The sequence below is a fragment of the Chenopodium album genome, chromosome 15 (genome assembly GCF_948465745.1).
Source record: "Chenopodium album chromosome 15, dcCheAlbu1.1, whole genome shotgun sequence".
Taxonomy (NCBI): domain Eukaryota; kingdom Viridiplantae; phylum Streptophyta; class Magnoliopsida; order Caryophyllales; family Amaranthaceae; genus Chenopodium; species Chenopodium album.
In genome coordinates this window covers 34,531,228-34,540,032 of record NC_137848.1, presented here as the reverse complement: position 1 = coordinate 34,540,032, position 8,805 = coordinate 34,531,228, and the positions used below count along the sequence as shown (strand labels likewise).

Sequence of the window (8,805 nt, the reverse complement as noted above, 5' to 3'; positions counted from 1 at the left end):
TTATGCTTTAATATTAATGCTTACTTCATTCCAAAAGCATTCAAAATTCAACACAAAGTTTCAAAAGGCTATCAAACTTGTCCTTGCACAAAACATCAAAAGGATATCAAATTCTTCCATACATAAACATCAAAAGTCACTTAAACATGAGTGACATACAAGACACGAAACTTTTTTTATGCTAACATCTAAGGTTGTGAGGCTGACCCTTCTGTATAGCACTAATAGATGTTGTCTTCTGCTTCTTGGATTTGGGGTTAGGAGGAAGAACCTTCTGCTTGCCTTTTTCTTGACTCTTCTGCTTGCCTCTTGCCTAAGTTGCTGCAGATGGAGTAAGTGTAAGCTGGGAAGGCTGTGTTGATGTTTGAGATAGAGGTGGAGCTTGAGACATTGGTTGTGACTGCTGTGACCTTGAGACAGTGGCTGTTGACTGATGTGGCTTTTTCCTTCCTAGGCCTACCACTTTTGTTTTGAGGTGGTGATGGTTGCACACGCCTGAAACATTTCTTGGCATTGTTCCCTTTACCACCACATCTGCCACATGTATGTGTCTTCCTTGCTCTCTTCACATTCTTCCTTGTTCCCTCTCCTTGTTCTTTCTTTCTTTTCTTTTTAGAGGGTCTACCTGGCATGATTCTATAAACATGGGGCAGAGGCTGAGGCATAGCAGATTCCCCCTATTGGTTATGTCCAGGCATTGCATGAAATGGTGGAGCATATGTAGCAGCATAAGTGGCAATATGATAATCTGGGTGTACAAAATCTTCATAGTTGAGTCTTCTTTTGGCTATGCAAGCTAAGGCATGCCAACATGGGATACCCATCAAAGTCCATCTGTAGCAGCCACAAGTTTTGTTTTGAAGATTAACAACAAATGTCTCTTGTTCATCATCCACCTCAAGTTCATGCAAGTCTGCTTGAATAATTCTCATGTTCCAAATCTGCTTCTAACCTCTCTCAATCATCTTCACAATTGATGGAATGATGAAGCCTTCAAAATCTTTAAAGCCTTCTCTCTTAGCACAGCTTCTATTCATGACATAACTTCTGATCCACTCCATTAAAGACAAGATTGGCTTTGTCCTAGCTTCCTTGAGGACATTGTTGAAACTTTCACAACAATTGTTCAGCAACATCCCTGACTTTTCCCTAGGACTAAAGCCATGCCTAGACCAGTGACAAACTGGTATCTCAGAAAGATATTGAAAAGCATCCTCACTCAATTTCCTAATCTCTTGCATATGTTTGTCAAATTGATGCTGAATGGAAGTAGAACTACACATCAATACATGTATGAATTGATTCTTTGTCAAGCATAAGGAATCAAACTAGTAAGAGAGACAAACCTTAGTAGAACTCCTTGCAGCCTTCCAGAAGCTCTCTTTGTATATCTGGCTGGGAATTTGAGCTTAAAGTTTGCCAAATATGTCTGCAACAAAACCTTGTTTCTGCATTTGGGAGAACTGTTTTGAAAGCATCAATCAGCCCCTGCAAGCAACATTCATCAAGTTACAAATTGGATTTACACACTTGGGTAGCAATTTTAGTAAAGCATTTAAGTTACCTTTTGTCTGTCACTCATGAATGTAACCGGATCTTACCTCATGCACCCAGGTCACTAATGCAGCAACATAGCTTATGTCATTGACTAGCAACTCAAGAAACCAAGTCCAGGTTTCTGAGCTCTCTGTCTCTACAACAGCCCAGGTAACTGGGAAAATATTGTTGTTACCATCTTTGGCTACAGCAGTAAGCAAAATACCAGGCCAAGGTCCTTTTAAGTGACATCCATCTACACCTAAAATTGGCCTGTAACCAGCCATGAATCCCTCTTTACATGGTTGCAAGCAAATGTACATTCTTTGAAATATGGGTGGAGGGTTGTCTATGTTTTGAACTTTCACAACTGCAGTACTACCTAGATTAAACCTCTTTATTGCTTCAACATAATTTGCATTCCCATGAATCATTTGCAATGCCAACTTTTTTGCATAATAACACTTGTAGTACCCAACTTCTACACCTAATTCTCTTCTAACTCTCTTCATAAAAGAACTCATTTTATATGTGGGGTCATCCCTCCAATCCTCCAAGTATCTCTCAGCCAAATACTCACTAGTAATTTGTGGATTTATGTGTTGATGCCCACATTTATGTTCCGGCATAAGACTTTTAATTTGAAAAGTCTCCTCCTCTTTCAATTTCTTAGCATGTATCCTAAACAAACACTTCCTTCTAGTTGGACAATTACAAGCATAAATTTTTCCAGAAACAAAATAACATGCACACCTTTTGGCACATAACACAGTTATCCTCTTACTCTTGTTGTGCAAAAACATGTAATTATATTCATTCTCTATTGCATGGTGTCTGAGTGCCTTTCTAAACACCTCATTTGAAGCAAACTTCAACCCAACAGTAAGGTTAATCTTACTCTTGAACTCCACATCAAAGTTAAAAACAGGGTACCTTACTTCTTCATCATTTAAACCCACTAGATTATCCAATTCATCCTGACTATCATTTAACTCATCATCATCTTCAACTTCTGCTTCACCCTCATCACCTCTATGAATGTGCTGCCTAGTTTGAATACTCCCTAAACTTCTATTCACATCTTCAGTAATCTCCTCATCAACATTGGCAGCAAACAAGTCATCATCACTTTCATCTTCAAAATCAAGATCACTCAAAACCACATCAGAATCCTCATCTTCATCACTGTGAATACCAGGGTTCTCTTCACCTAGTTTTGGAATGGATTCAAGAGAAAGAGGTGGATGTTGAGTGTATTGATGACTAACTTCCTTTTTTTTTTTTTTTTTTTTTCTGGGTTGAAAGAGGTGGCTGTTGGCTGGGTGTGTTTATCAAATGAGGGGCAGCAGTTTCATTGTTGTTCATGACAGGGTTGTGAGAAGAAGTGGGAATGGGTGTGCTTATATTTCCAGATCTAGGGTTCCTGCAGTCACTACCATGTGCTCCCTCATTTAAAGCACTCTGTTTCTGGCCTATGTCATCAATTTGACCTGACTGTGACTCACCCTCACCCCCACCCCCAACAGATACCCTATCCTTATCTAATGATGTGGCAAGTGAGTCAGCACATATAAAATAGGGCTGTCAAAAGGTGACACGACACGATAACCCGAACCGAAATTAGCGGATTTGGGTCAAGAATTCTCAACCCATTTACATAATTGGGTCGACACGGACACAACATGAAAGCAAACGGGTTAGGTTTGGGTTGAAATTTTCAACCCGAAACTGACACGCATAACCCGATTATATAAATGGGTTGAACGACAACCCGAACTCGACACGCTTAATCTATTAATTGAGTAGTAAAAAAAAACTGAAAATTTTTATTCAAAACTTGTGATTTTGTAAATTACCTTGACACCATTTATATATTTTGGTAATCTTTTGGCGGTTAATTTGGCAAAAAAATTATAATTTTCATCTTTTGTAAATTAAATCTAATTTTGCGGTTAATTTGAAACAATTCTTATGTATGGTTATAGTTAAAACTACTAACTTTAAACCCTTGTGGTATATATTGTTAAAATTACTAACTTAAAATTGTTGTAGTATCTTTAATGAACTAATGATGTCTGTTTTTTTTTTTTTTTTAATTGAATATTAATTAGTTTATTACATACTATGTGGGTAAAAGGTTACACGGGTAATCTGTTTAATAAGCGGGTTAGGTTTGGGTCAGGGTTTTCAACCCGTTTAATAAACGGGTTAGGTTTGGGTTAAGGGTTTTTCAACCCGTTTAATATCGACACGAACACGAACCCGACACGACACGACCCGTTTGACAACCCTAATATATAACTACCTAATGATGTGGACCCACCCTCAAATTAGTGTAGAATCCTACACCTGGACCATACAAAAGCAACCTGGGGTCTACATATTCAGCCACATGTACCAAATAAAGGTGATACCAGCCATCTTTCTCAGGTGCACACAAGAATTTTGGTATGTCATTATCATCTTTCAACCTCTCCCTCCATGTGAAAAGGCTATACCCATGCTTCCTAAACCATAACTCACCCATTTCTATGTACCCTAATTCCTTCTTAACCCTGTCCACAAATTCAAAGTAACACACTTCCTCGACATTAGGGTGCAATGCCAACCATAATACTCACTATCACCATACTCATAAGTTCTTTTCCCCTTTCTAGTCACAAAATTACCAACACAATATAGTCTTATATTAATTGGATTTCACATTTTCAACACTTCAACTGAGCAGTTAAACCTGAACAACCAATCACATAAACAAGCATCAAAGTACTCATTTCAACACAATTAACCACAACAAAATCAACAAAGCAATTCTAGGGTTTCGAATTTTATGAAAATACACAAAAAAAAAGGGAACATTTTCAACAAAATAACAACATCCAACCACTTAAAACAGTATAAAAGACTAATTCAACTATTTAATTAGGTAATTAACCCTAATTGTTTGGCTTTTTCCCAACATTGAGTATTTTAATACGCAATTTGCCAAAAAAATACAGAATTAAAAATTGGAACAAATGTACCTGAACCTGGTTATACGCTTGAATGAAAAGATGTGACACTTGCTCTTCCCTTTTGCCTTGCTATTTCGTTTCGGATTGCTCTTCACCATTTTTACAGAACAAAATAAGCTTCTTTTGGAAAAAAATATTGACACTTTTTACTACTATGAAAGAGACAAAAGAGGAAGAGAGTTAAAGCCTTACCTAATGGGGTTAATCGCCAACCACATTCATTTTCACCATTAATTCGCCATTAATGGGTAGCAGCAAGTCACATCAGAGGAGTTGAAGTGACGAAAGGGAAGGAAAAAAGAGGGGAAAGGAAAAAAAGAAAAAAAAAATTAGGTCACTTAAGTAGTCGCACGTGATTTTAAGTGGCCAGAAAACTTTGGTCAACGCCGGAATTCGGTCAACGGACCCTCCTCACAACCCAATCTTCATATAAAGTCCTTTTGTGCCACCTTTTTCATAAAAGGATCTTCCACACAAGGTCAACCTCTTAAAATGATTGATTTTACTATAAGCGGGCATGCACTCACGAGGGAGCGGGCACTCCTACATAAGCTCCTACAATTTGATCCTCTCTGAGGAGCGGGCGAGCACCTTCCTAGGATCGAGCGCTCTTCCCCTGTGCTGAATTTGCCACCATTTAAAGACACAGGAGCGGGCGCGCAATTTATCTGTAGCAGGTGCTCCTGTTTTTTGAGCGGGCGCTCCTAACCAGGAAACTGACTTCTTTTTTTACGGATTAACCTATGTAATTCGGGGAGTATAAATACTATCTCTTTTGTTCATATTAGAGACAACAGTTTTAGAATAGGTTTCAGCAACATTTCTCTTAGTTAGCAACTTAGTTCATTAAATTAGTTGATGATTTAGTGTAGAAACTCTCAATTTTAAACATTGTGGAAGTGAATTCAAAGTTTATTCTCTAACTTTCAGCAATTGTACTCAACATTGAAGCTTGAACTTAGTAACTTCTTTCACTTTTCTCTATTCATTTTCTGCTTTTATTTTGTTATTGCAAGCTTTCTGAATCTCTATTGATCTTGTTAATTTGATGTTGCATGTTAGTTGTATCTTTCATAAATCATTATTCCCCAATTTTAGAGCTACTTAGAACCCTAACTTGTTACTTTGCATGTTACTCACCATGAGTTGTGAGTAGTCCTTTTTGTAGGGTTGGGTGAAACTCGACCTCATGGTTAATTAAGTGAATTTGGGACAAGTATTGGTGATTGATTAGTGATTAGATTGATTATATGAAATTGCTTGTCAGTTCATCTTGATAGGAGTAACTACCCTTGATTTTGGGCTTGATGGCATGATGTCCTTAGTTTGACATAGGAATGTGAATTAAGTTTGTCATTTTTTATTGCAACTCTGATTATTTATCTCCTATTGCTAAACTAATGAGGGATCTAAGTTTAGGAGTTTGAATTGTATTCTTAATTGCATGAGGTTGGTCTTACATGTGGTCCTTACTATCTCTTATCTTTATTTGCTCCTAATATGCTTGGTTACCATGGTTGAATGGAACCCATTCCCTAGTACTTTTAATTACTTGATTTAGAAATAATAGCTTGTTTGTCTAATTGACGAACCCTCGATCAACCAAAGTCTTTGAACTAGCTTGCGTGTTAAGATCCTTAGCAATTATATCTCACTCCTTAGAGACCGAACTCTTACTTATCATTTTGCTTGATTTGTGAGATTTTGTTTATAAATGTGTTTGAATGAGTGTGGAATGTGCGATCATTCTAGCACCCATCAAACAGCATATTCATATTTGGTAACAATAAACTGTTTCAAGCTTGGGAACCAATTTAAGTCAGAAATATGAGTAAAAGTAAATATATAGAAATTTGTGAAAATATAACAACATAAACATATTATTATACTTGGTGTTTATTTGTTTATTACTCCGTAAAGGAAATCTATGGAAAACAAAGTACTTCGTATGACTGTACTAAAGTTAAGTTTCTGATATGCTTATTTATCCGGCGTTTACATCAATTTCGAAAGTAAAACTATGAAGGAAAAAAAAAAGAGACATGATTAGAAATTTTACCTACATTTAATCATTTTACTTTCCTATACAACCATACCTTCCCTTTTCAACAACTAAACATTGTAACACTAAAGAATTCTTCTCTGTAACAGTTATTTACTTTACACTCCTATTTCCACAATAAAGCCCGGTTTCCAAACATACTGTTAAAGACATAAAGGATATGTAACAGAAATCAAGTGTAATTCAGTGATAGATTTTCATTTATCTTTTAAGCTCTGTTTTTCGCACTATGTACACACAGTTGATACTTGATACAGAGGTAAAAGAGCCAGATTATAATGTAAACATGTCAAAAGCTTAAGGTCAGATTCTGAAACAGCAGGTATTGTTTTGTAAAATTAAATGAAAAAGTGGAAATTGTTTATCTTAAATCAAGCACTTGCATATTTGCTACTAGACTGTTGCATTGTAAAGATGGTCAGTTCAACCATTTGCACGTATAGAGTTATAGTGCAATGATGTCATGAATACACAGGAAAGATAATTCATAAACAGCACAACTAAAGTTTATCTGAAAGTATTTGAATAGAAATTGAAACCATTAAATAATCGAAAACAAAGAAGGTGGACAGGAAAATAAATGCTTTGTATAAAATTATCAGAAATTTTGTCACAACTAATATTTAGGGCATTTAAAATAGCCACAACAAACCTGATACAATTTTACAGAACCAAATCAATCGGACACTCAATACTGATGTAGCTAGCAGCTTATAAATGACCTCTGCCACCACATTCAGAGCACAGGATATTGCCTGTACCTCCACAACCTACAAAGTAAACAGCTCATCAGGAAATTGTCCCTTTACTCTTTAGAGAGAGCGGCAAGATAACAGTTTGATAAAATAAAACGACGATTTCATTTTATATTTTTACTGTAAGTGTTGTCCTTAATAGATATCTTCCTAAAAACCAGAAAACCAATATATCAGGCATCATCAATATACAAATATACTTGATAAGCAATGCAACCCCATTTTCACCATGACACCCAAATAGACAAGAAGTAACTACGACGGAGTATGTACCTACACTCACATACCCTTTACTAGAAATTATAAACCTTGCTCATATACACAATTAAAAATATATCAAATTTCTCATGAACTGACATTTTGACATCGATGACAATAAATGGATTACAATTACCATGCTTTAGATCATTAGATGCATCCATCAGTAACAAACAATCAACATTACACGCTTTAGATATATTTCATTGACAACCCGGAAACGCAATGCATTCAGCAATTCACGCTTTTGAAACAGTTAAATTAATGTGTCAAACAATAGAAGAGTGTTACCTAGGCATCGAACTTTAAGCATGATTCCTTGACACTCTAATATGGAATCCACGTACAAGCCGGAACCACCACAGGTTGAACAAAGCACGGCACCTCTAGTTTGGCAATCATCACACCGAGGTTGATCGCCTATTTCTTTCTCAACCACCGATAAGCCAACCGGCTTCTCAATTATCTGTTCGGGAACAGCTTTATCATAACAATAATGAGATTCTACACTATTAATTCGCCGTTCTCTGTCACTTGCTGAGCATGAAGCTGCCTGCCAAATAGCACAAGCAATCTCAATACCATATCAATTGCTTTATAAATTGATTAACACATTAAACGGCGAGTTTTCAATGATCAATTAGATTAGTAATGTACAACAATATGAATCTGGATACCCCAATTAACATGAAGTTGTAACAAATTTCACAAATTAAAATACAAAAACACATTGTTTAAAGTCATTAAAGTTACAATCAAATACATATAATTCCAACTTTCATATTTAGAAGTTAGAACCCTAATTTTAGTATTACCTAAAACATGAAAATCAAAGCCGAGAGAATTAAAAGAAGACGAACCTTTGAAGATGCGGAGCAAGAAATGGAGGATTTAGAGAAATTTGAAATTCTAAATGAAATAGTAGAAGATTTGAGGTGATTATACGAGGGAAAAGATGGGGTTAATTGGAAAATTAAAGAAGATGATGAGTGTAGTGTGATTTCCATTTGTATAAGAGTATCATGTAAACTATGGATTTTATTTCTGTAAATTGTGTTGTGATTTTGTAGAGTTCAATTGAAACAGATTAGGTGGAATTGCTGATGATCAAGATCGTGCCTCGCTGTTAACGATTTACGCCATTTTTGGATGAAAATCAAATTTTGGGCAGGGCTAGGCC

General features: G+C 36.1%; 1 long non-coding RNA gene across 1 annotated transcript; it reads right to left on the bottom strand.

Annotated features, from left to right (window-relative positions):
- Positions 1–7,177: 7,177 nt before the first annotated feature.
- On the bottom strand, positions 7,178–8,805 carry LOC145582164 (uncharacterized). Its single transcript, XR_014099804.1, has 3 exons — positions 8,486–8,805; positions 7,917–8,178; positions 7,178–7,382 (listed from the first exon to the last, which is right to left on the bottom strand). It is a non-coding gene; the product is annotated as an uncharacterized LOC145582164 (long non-coding RNA).